Source organism: Puntigrus tetrazona, chromosome 15 (assembly GCF_018831695.1).
Source record: "Puntigrus tetrazona isolate hp1 chromosome 15, ASM1883169v1, whole genome shotgun sequence".
NCBI lineage: Eukaryota > Metazoa > Chordata > Actinopteri > Cypriniformes > Cyprinidae > Puntigrus > Puntigrus tetrazona.
In genome coordinates, this window is record NC_056713.1 from 1,142,546 (window position 1) to 1,164,763 (window position 22,218).

Sequence of the window (22,218 nt, forward strand, 5' to 3'; positions counted from 1 at the left end):
CAGAACACTGTCCAGATAACTTGGACAGGGTCTCTGCACACAGTCAGAAGGGGGTTGGGGCTCTGATTGTTAAGAGATTGCACAACTGTGAGAGCGAAGAATGTGGTGGCCCTTGGGACTCAGAAATATTTCAGCTGCAGTCTAGAGGTGGGAGCAGAGACCTTTCTCAGTTTCTTCACTTCACCAAAAGCAGTGCGTGGAAGGCTGCTTTTTATATATATAGTTATGTATGAAACTGATAAACTGAAAATCTCTAGGTTTATCTTTAGTTATTGTAATAATAAAACCACACTGCATATATACTTACGTGTGCCTATTTATAGAATTACAAATGAAGACAGAAAGCATGAGAACCTTTTTATTAAAACGCAGAAAAAGCTTTATTAGCGCAATTTTGGGGCAATTTGTCGCAGTGAGACCTGCCATTGAATAGCATTCATTATAAACTTTTGTACAAAAGAAAATTTGATTTATTATTTAATTTTATAAACCAACATATAAACGAAACCACGCGTTTTTCTGTGACTACCCTGACTTTTGACTCAAAAACCTCACAGCTGCTTAGACTGAGCCTTTGTGGCAACTCTCCTATCTTCTCTCTCCTTTATGGAGAATGTTTGTTACTGACAAGCATCTTATTTGTTTTCATAAGAAAACACAACAATTATAACACCAGTCCTAATTCCGCCGGATAACAGCATCTTTAGTTACGTATGCTGGCGTTGTAATAATAACTCTGTGTGTGTGTGTGTGTGTGTGTGTGTGTGTGTGTGTGTGTGTGTGTGTGTGTGTGTGTGAGTGTGAGTGAGTGAGTGAGTGAGAGAGAGAGGGAAAGAGAGAGAGCGCGAGCGTGTGTGTGTGCGGTAATTGTGTCCATGCGCGAGACTACAGAGGAGGGAGGAGAGACCGAGAACGGGAGAAGGGCCGCCATTATTGGGAATCTGAAAAAACACATTAACGCGCACATCCACACACGCTCCGCCACCGAATTTCGCCTTCACGCTGGGAGAAGTCCCCTTTTTACCGCCCGGGACTCGCGCTGTTTCGCACAGACCGCGCGCCGAACTGCTTGAAAGGCGCGATAAACATGGACAACTCGAGATGTTTTGGACACAACAAAGGAAATTATAAGTGCTCAAAAACAACGTGGTGAACCCAAGGGAAGACACAACGATACAAAGCTGTTTTTCCCCCCTCTCTCTCTCTCTCTCTCCTTCAACGCCCCCCCCTCCTTTCCAACAAGAAACTGTGATCTGATATTCCAGTCTGGTTTTTCCTCGATGCTTTTTGTCTTTTGTGCCGCGTTTGGGAAGAGGACCGCGAATCAGATTGTTGAAAACTTTCAGAATACGATCAGTCACTGAAAGAAGAGATTGCGTCGCGATCGGACAGCCGCAGAAACGAAACGCCGATGTTTATGGGACTACTGCTGGACTAGTATTATTGTTATTTCTCATCTTGATGAATTTCCGAGCCGGTTACCGCTGCTGCAGATAAAGGAGCGAAAGAGAAGAGAGAGGGAGGCATGCTGTGGTATGCACCAGTCTTTTTCCTTCCCTTCTACATTTCCTAATTCCATGGGATCCTGTGAGCAAACTTGGGCTATTTATTGAGGGCTGTATGTAGATTTGTAATTCTGTTGAACTAAAACTGGTTTCAGTGAGGGATTTTGAGATTGGTTTCACATTCCTTGATCTGGATCAGGAGTTTGTTACATCTTTGCCTTTAAATGTGTTCTCATATCTGTGCTGAGAAACCCAACCTTACAGCTGTCAGGCAGCGTGCGGCGAAGACAAGGTTTCAGAGCAGTCTGCATGCTTTACGTCTGTTAAAATAGTTTCTGGTTAATTGGTTTATGAGAGCCAAAAGCCGGTTAAATCATAATCGTTGCTAGGTTTTGTGTAAACTGAGATGGGCGAATGATTGCCTGGCATCACCCGAATAAAACCCCGACGCTTTGACTGAGATCTTATAGTGTTCGTATGCACAACAGCATTCAGCGTTTTCTTTATATAAGACTCATGTTAATGTTAGAACGAATGCCATAACTGCATTATGCCAAAATGCTGGTTGAATAAATAGAATTTTGAGTCACTTACTCAGAATATCCAACAAATTCTTCACATCCGTGGGATTGTACTTTTGGATAATGTCACTTTTTTTTATATCAAAATATTTAATTATGTTATTTTCTACAGTGACTGTAATAGTAAATGATCTGTCAAGAATTTTCATAAAAGAACGCTCTTGACTTCATTTGGATTGTGAAGAATAGACAATAAATGCCTTTTTTCGGAATAAAGCTTTGACCAAAATATAGGCCCGGGGCTTTGATGAGACATTTTTGTGCGTGTAAAATTGGTCATTGTCAATCTTGAGGCTTTTCGGGAACATTGATTTTGACGTATTGCGGTGTAGTCCAGTTGAACTCTGATTTTGACATTGTTCTTTGGTACTGCATTACATTTTACGTTACGGAGAGAAAAGAATGAAGAAAGGCTTGACTTTGGTTGAATAATCCTCTAGCTGGTGACGTTCCAAAAACAGCTGGTAGTGACCTACTCCCTGTACGTTCAGAACAGGCTGGGGAACTGGTTTGAGGCCCGCTCCTGACCTATTGCTCGAAAGTTCACTGTGACCGGAGAAGCTATTTGCATACACTGAACTTTTCATGAAAAGCAGAGCGAATCTGTTATGTCCATTTGTGTCATATATATATTGTTGTGGGCTGAAGCTCAAATCGAGTGAGATGCAACCCACTCAGACCCCTGGCTTTCCAGACTCCAGATGTTACAGTGTTTTCCAGTAGGGACTAGCCAATTCCATATTGTAAGGCACTTAATTGGCTAATACTCAGTGCTTGGAGATTATTGGCACGTCTGATATCTGCCTGATTAATAGATTTATGTTTAAGAAGTGGAAGTAGCTGATTAATTTTTCATAACAAAAAAAAAAAAAATTGAGTTACTATTGTCTAAAATAAAGCCACTTGCATTATTTATATGATATGCATATATTATAATTGGCCAATGCAAATGTTAGAATTACTAGATATCATATTAATAAGTATCCTGACCTGTCTGATATATTGATATCAGCACACATGATACTTGATGATTATTATTTTTCTGTCATAAATTCCTGCCTAGACTTTATCTGGCGCAGTCCGTGTCAATGTAAATATTTCAAATTGGTGTTTGTGTGCTTTTTTCGACTCAACATCAGTTTAGATTAGACGGTTATTCTTAGCTGAAACCTTTGAGTGATGCGTTGGCGTCCTGCATTCAGGGGCGTAAGTTTTAACCCCCCACCTCTTGAAAACCTAATATCCGTTTAATATTGAAGGGAAGAATTGATGCAGTGAGTGAATGCGCAAGTCAGACAGTGAGGAATTTGTTGACGATGCTTGATTGAGTAAAAATGAGTCGGTATTCCTCAGATAAAGTCATGCAGATGAAAGTTCATCAAATCAGGAATGAACGATAAGGGTTGGAATGTCTGTTCAGTCAAACTCTGGGGCCATTTCCCATCGGAGTATTGGCAGAAAAACTTCTTTCAGTTATTATCTGGCACTTTTACAGGGGGTTTAAAGGTATAGTTCACCCTAAAATGAAAATGCTGGCATCATTTACTCACCATCGTGTCATTCCAAACCAGATTTTTCGACACGCTCCAAATAACATTCATAACTATTTAAAATTTAGTGCATTTAGTGGCTAAATTGCATACAATTTTTACATTTTCAGTGTGCTTGCAGTTACATTTAGAGGTGGGCCTTCATGTTTTTATTCTTAAAAATGACTTTAGTACGAAAAGTGTGAAATTGCTATCTCTAGATAGTGCACCTAATAATTTTCTCATTATGTTTTGGGTTGGATAGTTTGGAAATAAAAGCCAAGGGGTCCAATGTTGTTTGGACCCTGTAATTCTTTAAAAATGGCTTTTTGTGTCAGTCATACTGGTTTGGATCGACACGCAAGTGAGTAAATGACAGAATCCTTGGCTGAACTAATGCTTTAAAATATCTGTGCCAGATAAATTGCACATACTGTTGAATGACATGCTGTTCGTTTACTTAGTCGACTGTGAGTAAATATCACTTGTGCCTGCTTATCATCAGAAGTTTCTCTTTTGGTGGCTCGCTGGAAGTGCATTCCTCTAAACGGTGTACTTGGATGGCATGCGCTCGTATTTCTGTGCGTGCTTAATAAAGCTCATGCTTGTTGCGCTACCTTCCTGTTACAGAGAGCTTAGAAACTCGAAATCGTTCGAGCGAGGCATGTGTTCTTTCCTATGATCTTTCATTTCTGAACGCAGACCCCACGACCCCTCGGAGCCCCTTAGCTGAAATGTGAAGAATGCAGGAGGATTCAATGTAATCAAACTCTTCGGGCTTCAAGCACAACTGCCGTGTTCCTCCTCCTGTTAAACGGTTAAACGTTGAGATTTCGCAGCGAGTGAGATCACCCAAAAATGATAATTCTGTCATTTACTCAACCGCGGGTACCTTACCTTCATTTTGTGGAAAAGAGCAGCCTGGGACATTCCGCTAGATAACCGCTTTGCCCGATTCAAAACGCTGAACGAACGACTGTTTTGGAATTCGGCGCAGAAACTGTAGTGATTTGTTGTTGTGTCTTGTCCTCATAACTTTGAACAGGTAGAAGTCAGAGAGACGTGATTGCAATCTGCTGCAGGCTTTGCTTTCCCAGAAATTTAACAAACATTTTGAGCCGGCCGATGGAAACTCTTGATAAACGTCATGCGCTTATGAGAGTTTAATCTCTCATTCCTCAGCCCAGTCCACCTTATCTCACATATATATATTTCTGCTGACGTGAGCCAGTCACCATGTATGCGGTCCAGTCTAGGCATCGTATGCGCTATTTTCGTGCTGCAGTGGAAGATTTGGCCGTAATAAGCGTGATATTTAGTCGTTTGTACTTGACATTAGCGTTAATAGGGACATTTGCTAGACAAGCACACCTCTTAATGCTGTCCACCTTTGCTAATATATGTGTGATTTGCACGAACAGAAGCGTCTGTGATCTATCTAAGCCCTAGCCACTGTTCATCTGCCAAATGTCTGGCCCGTAAGACCTGTCCACTTGCCAAACATCGCAGAAAGGGTGATTGGTAATTTAATCTGTCTCATTTATTTTTCCAGTTTCATTTTCCCCTTGAATTCAGCATGTCACGACTGAATAATTGTGCTTGCTAAGGCAAGCATCATATCACAATTGCTCATACTCTTAGGGTTGGGATTTAAACAAACCTTTAGCCTTAGCAACCACCCTGAAACAATGTTGGGTGTATAGTGTTTCTGCAAAGAGCAAAGATACGCTTCTCATTAGTTTTGAAATGATGCAGGTTTTCAGTGGCAAATCTGTTTTAGTAATATATATATATATATATATATATTGGCATATATTTACCAAATCAAGTTATATCTGATTTGAGAGTGAATCCTTTTTTGTCAGTTTATCAGTCAGTTCTTTTCAATAAATCAGTTTGTTGATTTCAGATTAAACAACAACGTGGAGTTTAAATGTAAAAGGTTACTTTTGCCGTGCATTTTGTCTTAAAACTATTTTCTACCTACTTATTTAAGCTTTCTTTAAGCTTAGCCTAGCTAATTTTCAACCAATGGTAATCGCATGACAAAACCTTGGCAATAATCATGGACCAAAATAAAATTTAACCAAATGAAAGAACATTAGAAAATTTTATAATGTCAACAGAAAATAATGCAATTAAATTTAGGTCTTTGAATAATTGAGCTCCCCGTGCTGTCTATAGTATGATATTCTGGCAATATGTCACCTCTCAATATTTCAGCTGAAGAAGTTTAAAATTTGTTACATATTTTACAAATTGTAGGTATATTGCTGCTTTGATATTTTGGTCCACACCGCTGACATGTTTACCTTTGTGGCTTATCCATATTGTGAGATAGATGACGACGTAGTCAAAATGCGTCATCTGAGAAGCAAAATTGTTTTGTTCAATGATTTTTGTCCCCCTAAACCCAGAAATGACATTTCGTTTGCTTTTCTTTTGTTTGTTGGCCTAATACATTTGGTAGCTCTAGCACTCTAGCATGCTAGCGGTGAGTTTGAACAGTCAAGTGCTGCTTTGTAATGTAAAAATGTAGTCATGTCCTTGCGTTAATTATATCCTAAGATTGTTTATCGTAAACAGTATTTGGTTCAGATGCCTGCTCTCTTACAAAGGAATCCGAGCTTTATTTAGTCTTTGAGTTTGTATGGAAAAACAAGCAGATGGCTGAGATGTGGTTACTACAGGCATTGACCAGCTAGGCACTGTGACACGGTCTTAGTTTCCACAGGATTGTTATGTTTCTCAGAGTGACCTAAAAGTCATATAAACGCATATAAATCCTTGTTTTGAGGCGAATTGCTGCGAGAATGAAACCCTGAATGCTTTTTGAGTAGGCCTTTGTTTGATGCGAAGGAAAAAGTGAGCATGAATTGAGTTGAGAATTGGGTTGTGTTTGATAATGTAAAGAGCTAATTATAGCCGGTTTAGCATGCGTTCCCTAGATTACACCACTTCTGCTCTGAATTGCTGCCTTGTTTGAGACTGGATTACAAGGAAAGGAAACTGGCATTTTCTAATGAGTATCCGAATTTCCATGAGGAAATCTGCTCCTAACACCACCCCCCCTTTTTCTTGACACAAGGCATTTGATCATAGTGGGCAACAACGAGAGAGTCTCTGTGGGGGTAAGAAATGCTGCATTAAACATGGCTGCAAATTACCCAGAAAGCCCCAGTAGAGTCTAGATGTCTTGGAATTGATAAGAAAATCAAGTTTCATTTGCTTTCAGGAGAAATGAACACATTGTCGTGGGATTTGAGAGGGGGTGGCAACCCTCGCATCTACGGCGGCAGCTATCTTTTGTCAGAGAGTTTCGAATCGCCCGCTATAGCACTTTGCAACAATGGCCTGTCACATTGTTTTAAAGAATGGTGTCCATGGCGACGAAGTTCCTGGATGTTCTTTGGGTGTGACCTTTGCTATCAGCAGTTCTGCTTTCGTTTCCCAGGAATGCCTCTTAAATTGTATTAATTAAAATCGGTTTTAATTTTAATTCTACTTGTGCATCTTTTTTCAAAATTAAATCCAGTCCTATTGTATTGTATTTTGCACATGCAGCTAGTTATATCGCAAATTTAAAAACAAATAATAATAATTGTATTAATTTTGACAAATTACACTGCATTTATGGAATCAGTCACTTTTTCAACTCTGAAACTCTAGGTTTAAAAGTGTTTACCACTCAAAATTAGTTTGTTGCGGCCTTTATGTGTATTGAGCTCATACATTACTTTTTTCATATACAGAAGTACATAAATACATTAAATATTTCTAACACTACTTGAACGTCCCATATGAATGTAATCAGCACGTACTACATTTGTCATGTTGTCATTTCCCACTTCGGGTTACGCCGCTTCGCTGCCATTCGCAATTCCTTTAACAGTGGGATAGTGAAGTGTCCGTTGGACGAGCACTTTAGAAGCTCACCGGAGATAGCATGTCATTTGGGCACTTTTTGGCTGCTCTCTGTATTCAGATTTACTACTGTTTTGCTATCTAGCAAGGAAGTGTGTAGTTTTGGATGCAGCCCAAGCTTTCACGAAATGGTTTGGTAGCGTTATATATTCATAAAGCAGCCTCCCGACCCTTTCCCCGGTGCCGGTTCCCAGAAGCTGCATTGGCTCGTGCGGATCAGCAATGTACATTCTGTCAATAATCAGTCTCTCTGCGGTCTCCAGCCACTCCTGTGGCCCTGAGTGCAGCTCTCGGTGACTCAGCATTTTACCTAGAGATGAGAGCATTTGGGAAACGAGAGAGAGACAGGCAGAAACCGAGCAAAGATGGCCCACAGGAAGAACTTTCTGTAACATTCAGGAATTTCACCTCCCACAGACATGGCGGCCTCCCGCCAAACTGAAGCTATTTCTCCTTGCGTCTGTATTTCTGGGCTTGGGGTATGTGAGTGTTTGGTTCACACCAATGCAGAGAAATACGAGTGGATCGTCGCCACGGCCTCCTCCCACTCGCCACAGTTTTTTGCTTTATGACATGTTTTGGTGTCTCCAGTGTTTGTTGTTTTTATATTATAGAGAAGAAAACACTCGGCATGTGATTTCCAAAAAAGATTTTTTTTTTCTTCCCTTGGTCTCCCTTCTTTGTTTGACTTTTCAGCCTCTGTTTCCTCTGGAGTTGCCCTTGCAGTTTTTGTCGCTACTTTGCGATTGTTGGGATTCCCCTCTTTCCTTCAGCCGTGCTCGGTTTCCTGCAGGATGTCCACCAGAGATGCCCCTGGTAGGGGGTAAGAGAACAAACAAGGAGAGAAGGGTTGTAGACTGCCGTATGAAAGAGCTTAGCTAGATTTTAGGCCTCTCTGTGGGGGATGAGCATTATTACATACCTCTGTCTTTAATTTGCTAGCGGTCAAGGGATCATCAAAATAAAAAAATGTGTGCTTCGTTTGGAATCCATTTTATGGGTCAACGGCACGTTCTTCTTTGTCAGATTGGTTAATTTATTAATATATTGTAATAAGGATGGCTTTATTGCACTCTTCTATAATGAATGTGTGCTGTCTCTGTATTATATAATCTCATATGTCAGGGTGGTGCAACTGATATACTCGAGAAATAATGTTATTAAAATAAGTCATTTAAATAGGCTTAATCTTTTATTAAGAAGTTTATTATTGACAGACCTTTGGCTGGAGTCATTTGATCCATGCAGAGAAATGCAGAATATAAAAAACCGTCAAGGTCAGTTATGTTTTTGAAATATAAAATTTCAACTTGTTATATAAAAAATGTTTTAGATAAGGCAATATGTCATGCTGTCAAATTCCGTATGGTGTGACTTCTCTAAAACGTAATGACATTTTAAAATAAATAATTTATGATATTTCTAAAAACACGCTATTAGTCAGGGGTCAGTTTATTTATTTTATTCAGCAAGTGCACTTCAAATTAATAAAATGTGACAAGTACTTTTACAAAAGTATTTCATACTAATATATTTCTTATAAAAACTTTTTCGTACGTTCTTTAAAATACATGCAGTTCTTTTGAAGAGCACTAGCATGTGCTCGTAAGTGAACCTTCCTGATTATGACTTCATCAGATAAAAAGAAATTACATTACATTTACCGTTTAGAAACCCTTTTTATAGCTTAAACCGTGACTTGTTTCCACCTGCCAGGCAGAAATGGAGGAAGAGAGTTGTTGCAGTGTAACATATAATTAGATATGGCAGGTTTAATCACGAGAAGATGAGCAGTCATGAGAGAAGGGGGTTTGAAAATGCCCAAATGTGTGAACGAGTGAAGGCATGACGCTATCATGAGTTCCTGCAGTGGTCCTCTGATCTCACTTCCCTCTTCCCATCTCTTTACGTCTGTGCTTAAACTCCGGCAGGCGCCCAGGGTGCCGGAAGGCCAGCACCTTGTCAGAAGCTGTTAGATGAGGCTGTCTGCTCGCAGAAACTTCGTTACCATTGCAGTGGCCTTTAACACTGCCCAGTGCTTACGGAGCGAATTCAGTCACCACAAGGGTGGAGTGAAGCAATTGGTCGTCTTGAAATGACCTCGGAGGCAGACAGCGTTTGAATAAAATTAGGACTGGACAGAGAAGAGGCAGTCTGAGTAATATGTACAACTGTTGCACTGGTCTCTAAGCCGCCTTGATTTTCGGTTTGATTTACTGTTTTTTTGTGGTCATTTCAACAAGAGTGCATGCATGAGAGAAAGATCTCCCAACGCAAGTTACAAAAAGCTACTTAAACTACATTCGAAGTGACTTCTCTTTGAGGTGGGCTTTGTACTACACTAATGACGATAGAAAATAAATTCTGCCTGCAAAATTTCACTATATCGTGCCACTACATATTTACTAGAATTGTAATATAGTTACCAGTGATGGGTTTTATTTTTTTCCAGATTAATCATTTTTTAAATGACGTGGCTTCGATATTGATTTTCAAAAGCAGTGAATCGATCTTTTATTCATTATTTAATTTCTCTTTTCATTACGATCTTAGTCATTTTATTGCTACGACTTATTAACATTTATTTCAGTTTGTTGTTAAGGCAACATTTCAAATTATTTCTAATTCTTTTTCATCCACCATATTTTCAATTTTTTTTCAAAAATCTAATCTAATGTTAATCTAATGCTAATATTTTATTTCAGCTAAAACATTTGTCATTTATTTTATTTCCATGATAAAAAAAATAGCCAACTATCATCACTGGTGACATATTTAAGTAATTATATTATACTTTTACAACAAATTATTTGCAAGCTGAAGCTTTAAAGCAAAACTTGGCATGATGAGTGTTAGGAAAGAGTTATGCTAAAGTATAAGTCATTCTTTTGTGAGGTGTGTCTTGCTTCATAATGACAAACACATCTCCTAACATCGTATGATAAGAGAACCATCTGGGATGTTTTTTTTGGCCAGCTCTTTTCTTATCTGGTGACGGTGCGGGCCGCTCGCTCATGAGTAAGTGCTGCGTTGCTTAAAGGTGCTGGGTTTTGTGTTATCAAGCAGCCCTGCAACGGCTTGTCATCTTGGTCACACTTAGCTATCGCCAGCAAGCGGGAAAGAGCTATAAAACGAGCAGCGTCATGGCTGGGAAGATGGATGAGATTCATACGAGCCGGCAAGTCAAGTGCTTCTCAGGCTGGCGGAAAAAGGGCTTTCATTTTATTTCAGCACTTCCATATGGCTTCTCACAAGAGGGAATAGATTTGTGTTTATTTAGTTCTACTTCCAGTTTCTAAACGGTTATCTGTGCAATCTGGCTGGAAATTGAGAGCTCCAGAGCTGTCGTATCACTACATCTGTGTAGTTTTTTGAAAACGTTAACTGCTTTTGTACAGCCAAAGCTTGATTTGTTTCCTCTTTGGGGGCTGTCTACGATATTTTGATCTCTTGCTCCAAGTGTAGCATTTAAAAACGATTGTAGTCAGCCTCGGTGTCAAGCAGATGGCTTGTCAGGATCCAAGGCGACACATAGGAACGTCACGACCTTTGCTTCAGGGACTACTAGACCACAAAGAACAATTACTTCAAATGTCAGGAGCACTCTCAACCTCACTCCCACTGTAATAATAGTTATTAAATTTAAGACATGTGACGGGAGAGTTATTTCACCTTTTGTGCATCTATATGTAACTTGAATCAATTTTTAGGGTCTTGTTTTATGTTGGCTCAGAGCTTTATCTGGAGAATCAGCTGTGCAAGTGCAAGCAAAATTAAAAACTGTCCAGAAGGAATACGAGCGTCTATAAAACAAAAACCTGCCCCTATAATGACAAGCTTTGTTAAAAAACATCAAGACGAGTCCCGGTCTACTGATATATTCAGAGGTACTCTTTTGCTGTGATCAGTTCTTCTAATTTAAAAATGGATTTTGGGGGCATTAAGTGGTATAAGTGCCATGATATAAGGAAGAAAAGGCTGAAAAAATTCTTTAGTAGTAATAAAAATTAAGCTCTTAATTGTATTCGTCTTTGGCAACGTTGTGTAACATAACAAAAACAGGAAGAAAAATAAAACAGGAAATGATATCGTAGAGAGGACCCCCTGCTGACCCTCATAACTGTGCGTCAAGTCAATAAGTTTTTTAAAATAATAAACCTTTTATGGGAAGGCGAGGTTAGGCTGTTAATTGTCAGGTGCAGATTTATGAGGTAATATTTTATTGTATTTGTTATGATTAAAAAAAACACCTAGCTATTTCTAAAACCTGGAAACTCAAAAATGTGGAAATAATAAGATGTGTTTTCTTGGTTTGAGGGGAAAAATATTACTTTTAACTTGGTGGTTGCCGGTGTTGGAATTATTTTCAATAGCTTTTATTTTTTTATGCATTTTATATTTTAGCTTACATTTTTTTCAGCTAAGTGAATCATATCCTTTTGTTTTAGTTAAAAAAAAAAAAAATTGGCAGTCGCACCACATGACACTCATTTCGTAAAATGATTTTCAAAACCATACGAAACCAACATGAAGTCATGTTTCAGATAACATTCCTTAAGCGTTTTCTTTATCCTTGACGCTCACTGAGTGGAACTCAAAACACGTTCAGGGCTGTGCAGCAGCATACTAGCTCTGCTAGACACGAGATGCTGTCGTTAAGAGAAGATTATCTAAATAAGAATGAAGCATGATAGTTGGTGGTTTTGATGAAACGGCATGATGTATTTCAGGGGAATGCAGGTGCCGTGTCAGGTAAAGGCACATTAGCGGAGGAATGCGGTTGGTCCGGTACGGCCCGGCTCTTGTTGTTTTTCTATGCTGCATATATGATACAAGAGCTAAAATAAGAGGGGCGTGCAGAAGAGGGACGGGTCTCTGTGCCGCCCGCTTTGTCTGTTGACATAACCAATCCAGATTGGATGAGTCACCATGCGAAAGCTCTAAGACGCGTTGTCAACATGCATTTCTTCTCATTACATTTGTGACTAGCCTCCGTGTAAGCCAAACAAACAAGGATGTTTGAGAGAGCGCAAAAACACACTGTAATCGCGCATTTCCTGCAGTGTCCCATGGAGCAGGCTTTGTGCAGATCTACCCAAGCAAATCCAAAACCCCCTTCTTTCTCTCTCTCTCTCTCTCTCTCTCTCTCTCTCTCTCTCTCTCTCTCTCTCTCTCTCTCTCTCTCTCTCTCTCTCTCTCTCTCTCTCTCTCTCTCTCTCTCTCTCTCTCTCTCTCTCTCTCTCTCTCTCTCTCTCTCTCTCTCTCTCTCTCTCTCTCTCTTTTGGGTCAGGGGTGAGGGGAACCGCGAGTGAGAGGACGTCGGGAGAAACGCGTCTTGTGTTAAGTCCAGTTCAGGAGGAAACCGGCCCCGGTGTTCTGTTTTTGTTTGGTTTTTTTGCACATCACCGCTAAAAGACAGACGCTGGATCTGTGCTGTTGGATCCTGTCTGGGTCCTGGGGGAGCGTGGGTCTTTTGTTTGTTAACCATTCCCTATGGTGTGGGCAAAGCTTACAAAAATGTACCTTTGGCTTAGCCGTGATGCCTTGACCTTTGGAGTGTCAACTGCAGCCGTCGTGCCAGTTTTTTCTGGAAATCACCGCCCTCTGATGTCATGCCTCCGTTCCTCCGGCTGTGCAGCTGCTTTATACCCCACTTTGTCAATTATTAGTGGCGTTTGCTAAGGCGGGCATCACTGCTTCTATCGGCTGTATGTTTTCAGAAAGCTTAGTGTTAGATTTTTGCACCTTGTCTTGCACCTATTGAGCATTACTATGAATAATAATTTGAACTATTTTTATTTGCTGATCTTACATTTTTATGTAATTAATGGAGTTTCTATTATGTTTTTTTTTAATTAGTTTGTTACACTTTATTTTAAGGTGCGACAGTGTTGTTATTAGGCAAATTATAGGTTTACGCCAAGCGCAAAATTAAAATTTTGTCATTATTACTTACCTGTGTCGTTCCGTAAAAGCTTTGTTTGTCTTCTGAACACAATTTAAGATATTTTAGATGAAAACTGGGTTGCTTTTGACTGTCCCCATTGACTGCCAAATAAATTACATTGTCTAGGCCCTGAAAATTATGGAAGACATAGTCAAAATTGTCCATCGGAATATCTTAAAATGTGTGTTAGCAAATGGAAGATCTCACAGGGTTGGAGCAACATGGGGGTATCTGCACAATTAATTCATAGGAAGACGTGCAGAACATCATAATGCATCGCAACGTGCATCATAATCAGTAATTAATCCAGTCCTCACTGGATGCAACAAATGCCTCAATTATGATGGTGTTTTTATTGTTTTTATATCATCATGCTGGGACATGGCATCATATTATGGTAAGGGGCATAACATTTCCGTTACATGCTTGTGGTATTCGGCCAACCACAACGCACTGGTAGCTCCCCAATCAGAGCTCACCTCGTTTCTAAGAACGATTGAGCTTTGTAAAAATCCACGCATTTCAGGAAGGAGAGGCATTGTGTGTGGAATATAATGTGTTTTTTGAATCTTAAACCCCATAAATACATTGAATTACACCAAATACACCAAATATTGTTCTTTTTAGCAGCATCATATGACCCCTTTAACACACAGTAGTTCATAGTAGACACTACCGCTTAACCAGCTAGCACTGTAGCAATCACATAACACTAGCATTATGATAGCAAGCAGTGTGTGTAAGCGCCGTTCACTTTTTCCTCAGAAAATGTCAAAATCGTGTTTCTTTTATTGGAGAACATTTCCGAGGGCCTGGTTTCCGGTTGTTGTTTTTTTTTTTTTTTTTTTTTTTGTTTTTTTTTTTGTTCGAAACGACATGTCCAGATCTGTTTGTCAATGAGAGACTCTCTGCCTCAGGAAGAATCTGACATTGACTGAGGGGGGAGAAAAAGGAGGTAATCTCATGTATGCAGCGAGACAGAAATCCTGCACGCAGAGAGGATTGCGAAGACGTTTTTGATGGGCATTATGGGTACTCGACTACCTGCTGGGTGGAACAAGGAAACCAAACAAACCGGCGAATGTAACTGGGATCTAAAGAGGAAGAGTTGCGAGCGCAAGCGATTACAAACGGCAGATCGCACGCTCAACAGTCTGCTGCTTTCCTGGAGGGAAACACCAGAATAATGGTGTTCGGTTTAATCTCGTAGTGGGTTTTTTTTCCCCTCTCTCTCTTGAGTTTGATTAGAAGAGGTAGCCTAGAGTCAGCGCCGAGAGACGGCTTGCGATTGGCCGTGTTGAAGCCGGGCTCTGGCTGAGTCATCTAATCTCGCACAGATCTGGACTGATGGGCTTCGGGAGAATCGGTTTGGTAAATTACTGTTGCAGGGTAGGACAAATCCCCTCTTATCTGATGTTCTCGCTCTCCTTCTGTTTGGTTCTCTCGCGTCGTCAGCGCTGTGCTTTGCAGATGTGCTGCTCTGACTAGAGGCCCGAGTCTATGATGGTCTCGCTCAGCGCCGCGGGCCGCATCTTCATTGGAATGGAGCGAGGTTGATGAACTGTGCTCAGCGTCCGTCTACTGAGCTGACAAATTGGTATAAGCCCTGATGCATGAATGTGCAAATTATTACAGATCCTGTTTGCTTTCTCTTCTCTACCTCTCTCCCTTTCTCAATCTGTTCCTGCTTGTCCATCATCTCAAACCCGGTGTTTTGTGTAAATGGAGCTCCTGTCTAACTTATTTATGCAAAAATACATTAAGATGTGTTATTACCTGCAGTTCAGAGCTGGTCTCAAACCGCTCCAGATGATTCACTTGGGAAGCGAGCTGTTCGAATGATTCGGATTGAATCACTGACTGAGTCAGAGCGTTTTGCTAACGTGGTTATGTGATTTGTTCATGTATTTTAATTTCTGAATTCGGGTAAAAATATAAGAAAACCCCTGTTAAATTTATGGTAAAAACTGTGCTCTTTTTTTATCATAAAATGCACCGATAACTACCATAATAATGCAGGTGATGATGAATAGAAAGACGATAGAAATTCAATAGAAAGCCACATGACGATGAATCATATATAGATATGTACAGGGTCATACACACACAGGCAGAACAATGTAACACATGACACTAAGATAATTAAATGATAGAAAATGTAACGCAAAATCCAAAATGAATGCATAACAGTGGCTTTTATAGAAAAATGTGTCATGCTGAGACGTCTTGTAATGGAATTTTACCTTGCATTGGTGAAGATAGATATAGATATATATATGACTGAAAATCAAATCACTTATAATTGACCATAAATGCACTTGACTTTAAAGTACATTTTTCCTTTTATTTTTCTTGTATATCACTGACCCGAGGAGGTTGTTTCATTTCAGCTCACACTGTAGCTCTTTATCTGTTTGAATGGCTTACAGTGACTGTATAATGGGGAAAAACAGAGAGAATACTGGTGGTGTAGGAAGTGTTCTTCTCATATGTGTGGATGAACCGGACAGACCGGTTCACAGGAAGCAGCTACTCCTGGTTTCAGCGAGGCTGGGTGATGTCAACAGGTCTCGTCTTACCTGAAACGCTGTGGCGTTTGCGTTTGGGGGGGGGGTCTCTGCGAGCCTCACCTCGCCTCACCCCGCCTCGGAGTGAGGAATCTCTCTTAGCGCTGCAAACAGACTCCAAACTAAATGACAGAGAGCTGTCAAAGTATGCAAAGCAGAATCCTGTAACCGACGTGATTATGAGTCTGGGTTAAACTATGACAACTGGCGCAAGAGACGCTTGGCGCTTTCCCGCCTCCGCTGTTGCAAGGTGCACCTTTTACTGCCTCCCATTTAATTGATGTAATTACAGACCCGCTCTGCCTCGGGGTCTTTTGAATTCACCTGTTGTTGTGTGTAAATACCACCTTAGTCTAGTGTTAGCATTAGAGCTCGGTGACGTGTTTGGTATGTTAACTTCATTCACTGAACTCGGATTAGCTTTGCATTTCAGTTTTTTTTCCATTTTCACCTGTTTAATTTCATCAGTACACCTTAGTTGAGTAGTAGCACTTTGTTTGCCCCTCAAATTAAATTAAATAATAATTTAATTTGTATTTTAAAACATTGCTTTATGCATTCAACTACCTCCAATTTTTAATTTTTTTTGTTATAAATTCTAAAACAATGCATAATATCTGAAACACAACATTTTATAGGGCACCGCTGTTAATATTTTATCAAATTATTATGTTCTATTAATTTAACATATTTTTTATTATGATGCAATTTGAATCTAAAAACAATGTTTAGGAAAAACACAAAAAAACATTTTATTTTCTTTATTACATTTTGATAAATCAAATGACTTAGACATTGCTTTTTTTAAAAAATAATTGCCTTTTAAATACATAATTTAAAAAATAAATCCATAATAATGAAAACGGGAAAACACTGGAAAAACAAAAAAACAAAGATGAATCCAATTTTGTTAAACTTTTATAATTTATATTATAATTAAGTCATTGTAATAAAATATAAATAAACAAATTGAATTTAAATATTCTAGGGTATTCAGGACAAAACAGACATATTTCTGGATAATTACATTTTAATAAATGAATAATTGAATGAATAAATGAATTTTAGTTAAAGTTTAAAGTAACTTTATTTGATTAGCCATATTTTTTGATAATTACTGTTTAATTCAAGCATTAAAACAGAAAGATTCAAACCGAATTAAAGATTTAAAAAAAACGAACCGATTTCATAGGTCCTATAGTCTCCTAGCCAAGCGGCGTGATTCCTTGTTCTCTTTATTTCTTAACAGACCATATCATAGCATACAAGAGAACCTCCGGCACACAATACAGCTCACATCTCTGCCTCGGAGGCACAAGCGTTCAGCCAAGTTACTGCGTCCATTCCAGCTGCTTGTGTAGCTTGTGTCAGGCTAATCTTTGGGCAACAAAGGACGCGGAGAGGAGGAATTTGTGTCGTGCGTGTTAAGGGAAGAAAAGATGACGGGAGTGAAATCTTTTTAGCGTGGTGACAGATAAGGCTCTTCCTTTCTGCGTAGTGGTGTTTAAGCCACGGTAAGCTGATTAATTAGTCATAATCTACGGGCCCCAGACTGAGGCGTAGCTAATGAAGTTAAGCGCCCAAATCCCGTCCCACTATTTCCCCGCGTGGAATCGGATGATGATGGAGACGATGGGCAGTCTGGAGCACGTCGCTCTGATGGAGGACGGATAGGATGTTTTGCATGCATATTTAAAATGATTGCGCGAAAAGACCCGTTTTTAACCCTCGCAGTGCACTTCAGTTTATTGCTGTTTACTAGCATTTGGGAAATCAGCTAATGTCTGCTGAATGAGTTGGACTTGATTGCTTGACTCTGCTTGAATGTGATTGCAATGTCAAGGACTGAGGAAGTGATGTGTCGCATTCTGGCGTGACACTTCTGATCGCCGGTTCTTCATTGCATGCATAAAAATAGATTTTGAGATGAAGAGTTTTTTTTCTAATCACAGCTTTGTTCTCCAGTGGGGTATTTTTAATAATAAAAAATACATTTTTGTAATGCATTATAATAGGTGATTAAAGGATATGATGCATTATAAGCATTCATAATGTGCGTTTTAATACATTATATTTAGTCGTAAGTAATTATAAGGATGGGTGTCTTGATCTAAATAGCTGTGTTTTATGATTTTGAAATAACGCCATAAAAAAATTCATAATTCTCGGCAGGAAAGACTGTGTAGTGATTTGAACAATTTAAAATAGCTATTTTTAAATATTAAAATGTAATTTAATTTAGTATGATTACTCCAGGTCTGCAGTCACATGATCCTTCAGAAATCTTTCTAATGTGCTGATCTGCTGCTCAAGATACATTTATTTTCTTAAGTTGAAAACCGTTTCATGTTATTGCGGAAAAACACTGTCTTGTTCTTTAATGAATGGAAAGTTCAAAAGAACATAATTTGTTTTAAGGATTCAAACATTTTGTAACACAAGTGCTTTACTGACACTTTTGAAAAATGTAATGCTTTCTTGCTGAAAAGTGTCATTTAAAAAAATGTACGACTCAAAGTTTAAATGCATTTTTGTAGTCTAATTATTGTTATTGTCAGAAAGCAGAAAACTAGTTTTATGCATTGTTTGGACGCATAATCGATCTTCATTCTTGCCGTCTTTCGTGAATAAAGCAAAATTGGTCCATTTCATAACTATAGGCGCTCGAGACAGCCAGAAAGTTTTTCTTTGCAGCAGATGTTCTTTTACTGAGTGGCTGTTAATAAACAATTGCTGAATTACTGTTTGCATCTGTAAATCAGCTGAACGCTTTTAAGTTGCTGATGGTAGTGAATAGATGTTTTTCTCTTGACCTCTGGGCCCTGCGTGAACCGTAGCCTGTATCTGTTTCGCCAGATTCCCTTCTTGGCTTCCTATTGTGCTTTAAATTCTTATTTTGCCTGTGCGTTCTCTCTCTCTTTCTCGTTGCTCTCTAAATTTTTCTCTTTCGCTGACACACTATTGCTCCAGTTAGCTGCAGTTGACCCATCCCCCCTGAATTTTACCCACATTCCTCAGTTCCTGCAGCCTGGAGCCATCCCAGTGCCCTTGTATGTGCATAACCTAGGCTCTGTGCTCGCTCACGGAGCAGTGGGGTGTGTGGATATGTGTAGATGTTCCACCCCTGAGACCCCAGGCTGGTTTTTGTGCTTCTGGAATGCTCTCATGGTAATGACATTCAACAGGCCTTATCAAATGCTCTCCAGACCACTTAGAAAGTGTCACGGTGTGAATCCAGATTCTTCATTGACTCGCGCCTTTTTTTACATACACCCGTATTTAGATGTGCTTGCCGTGAGACGCATGTCAGTAATGCTGTTGCTCATACATGGGGGTTTGGATATGACAACCATGCTTTTAATTTTTTTTCAATTATTCAAGATCGATCAAATTCGTTTCGAGATTTTTAGTGCCATAAAATAATAATGTCAGGGTGGTACAACTTTACTGATATCATAATGAAGGAAAAAAAAGCATCGTTACATAAAAGCGCGCCATATTATTTTAGTAATTCGTGTCATGTGGTGTAACCGACGTGCAACCAAAAAAAAAAAACTTGTCAGTAAGTCTCTTAAAATTAACAGTATTTCAAGAAAAAGACAAATGATATTCATGCATAATTCATTGTTTTTTTTGTTTATTTTTATCATGGGTAAATTGCCTTGAAAAATATATTTTAAAACGTTAATTGAATGAGTAAGATGTTTATACCTATATACAAGGTTTGAGGAAATTACATAAATTTTCTTTTATTGTTAATGATTAAATTTTAACTTTTTGAAACTTAAATGGCTAGTTTTTTAGCTAATGTGTGCATGAATATTTTAGTTCCATGGACAAAAAAAGATAACATATGTTTAATATATAGTATATCATCTTTATTTTGTGTTCCAAAAACGAACATCATGAAACATCATGACATATTTTGACAAAGGAAAATGAAAAATTTTCTTGGTTACACCACTTGACATTTTGTCTTATTATTTACAGTATACGCATTTTATAAAACATTTTATGAAATTTCAAAAATCATGAATTCATGTTACCATGTTTTTTTTGTTTTATAGTGTTTATAAACATGATTTTTGAAAATTGTTAAAGTTATCTATTTTTGTAAATTAACTTTTATGGACTGTCTTATCACTGGCCCATATAACTTTTCTCTCTAATCGTTTATTTTTTTTTTTTTGAATGGTGGCTGTTAAAACGGTTATTCTTCATAACATATCATAACATATCAGTCATCAACATATGCATCTTGTCCCAGTCCTCGCTTCGTCATTACACACCGTTTTGGCTTGCTTTTCTTAGTGGATAATTACATGTACCACAATTACGTTATGCCCCGTTTAACGGTGTTGTTTAATTATCTCGGAACTCCTCTGTTATCATCGTCATCTCTCTCAAGTTTCACAGGCTAAATTAGTAGAAGCCACCGACAAAGTAATGGTCTACGCAAGCACCGATGCACAAGTTCTTGTGTTATTGCAACCCTGGGTGGTTCAATGAGGCAGGCGTTGTACTGCCGTTTAATCGATAGGCCGCTGTAGGTTAGATGATGCCTTAATTCAGAACATAAGTGGCCTTGGTTAATTGCAGTTGCCCCGTTTGCTTGTTACATCGGGTCTTGCTTGGACAAATTATTTGCTAAAGGTAAAATGAGCTCTTAATGTTAATGGCTCCTCTCTCTCTCTCCCGCAACTTCCTTCCTTTTCCCGAAACCTCAAATCACCAGCTTCGCTCTTTTAAACTGTCTGTCTGCTTTCTGTCGCGCTCTTTCTCACCTGAAGCTTTTGTTTGCGAGCCCCGTCTGCCTCTCCAACCTGTTTCCTCTCTTTCCTACGCAAAGTTTCTTTGTGCCCGTCCAACTGCAGGGAGCCTGGAAGTGTGATGGCTGGGTGGAAGTTGTTGATTAGACTCCAGAGTGCTCAGGGCTGTTTTGCTTGGCCGCTGAATGGGCCGCGAGCTTGGGAAGAGTCGCGGTTCAAAGAGAGCTCGGAGAAAGTGACCTCTTGTCTCACAGAGTCCAAGGAATGAGCTGAATTTCCAAACGCAGAAACCATATCAAGAAACCGAGCGTCGGCGGTTTAGGACAAAAAGAAAAAGCGTGTGTTTTTAGAAATTTCTATCATTTGTAGTGTTTCATTCAAACACTGATTTGGGTGAAAGGTGCTAGACCTGTTTGGATGAAATGGTTTTATGGTTTTTCTCATAAAGTATTCGTAGGAGTCATGCCATATTTGAAGTATTGATATTAAAGTCTGTTTTTTTTTTGAGTCCATTCGTCTCTCAACTCTGCTCATGACCCTGACCGCCCTGTTTAATCAGAATTACAACATGTTTGCTTGCCGCTCTGACCGCCTGCTCAGGTTAATATGTATTAGCTGGATTAGTTAATATGTATTAGCTGGATCTGCCCGCATGCGTGTGTGGCCTTGACCAATATGATCAAATTCTCAAAGCAAACTTTGTGCAACACTGCAGCTCCGATTCTAGTGCACTTTCATCTCACTCAAGAACAGCTGGACCGTGACCGGGAATATAACTCACATTTTCACAGAATTATGGAGTGTTCATGAAGAAGAGAATGAATGGAAAAAAAACATCAGGTCTAGAGAGACTTTTTTTAAGTTGATCAAATTTAAATTCAGCTCAGTTTTTTGGTTTTTTTTTACATTCAGAATTGCAATATCTGAATACTATATCATCCCCAAGACTTTACAAATATATATACTCACACATATACACACACACGCACACACATCTCTTATATACCATTGTTTTTTTAAGAAAAGGAACTTCTGGTTGAGATGACAGAATAATCATTTTATCATAATCATGTGATATATAACTCAAGTAGTTATTTGCCTAAAACGGCTAATTAATCGTAAGACTCGGGCATTCACAGAAAGTAGCGTACTACTGTGTAGCAAAATAATGTAATTTTTTGAACTACTTTTAACTTATGTTATGCTTTTGAAAATGCTGTTTCATGCCTGAGATGCCATCTACGTCATGTTTACATAGAAATATGACAACACGAGATACAGGGTAGTGGAATCTAAAAAAAATCAAAGATAGAGACGATTTTTTTTTTTTTAAGCTGGACCTCTTTTAAGTTGAGTGCCATGCTTTTATAGTGGCATGTCTCAGCACATGGTAGAC

At 39.0% G+C, this 22,218-nt stretch overlaps 1 protein-coding gene across 1 annotated transcript in view; it reads left to right on the forward strand.

Annotated features, from left to right (window-relative positions):
• Positions 1–844: 844 nt before the first annotated feature.
• arhgap35a (Rho GTPase activating protein 35a) overlaps positions 845–22,218 on the forward strand; it is a 67,317-nt gene continuing 45,943 nt past the window's right edge. The window contains 1 exon segment of the mRNA XM_043259745.1: positions 845–1,533. The gene's annotated coding sequence lies outside the window, so the exon portion shown is untranslated.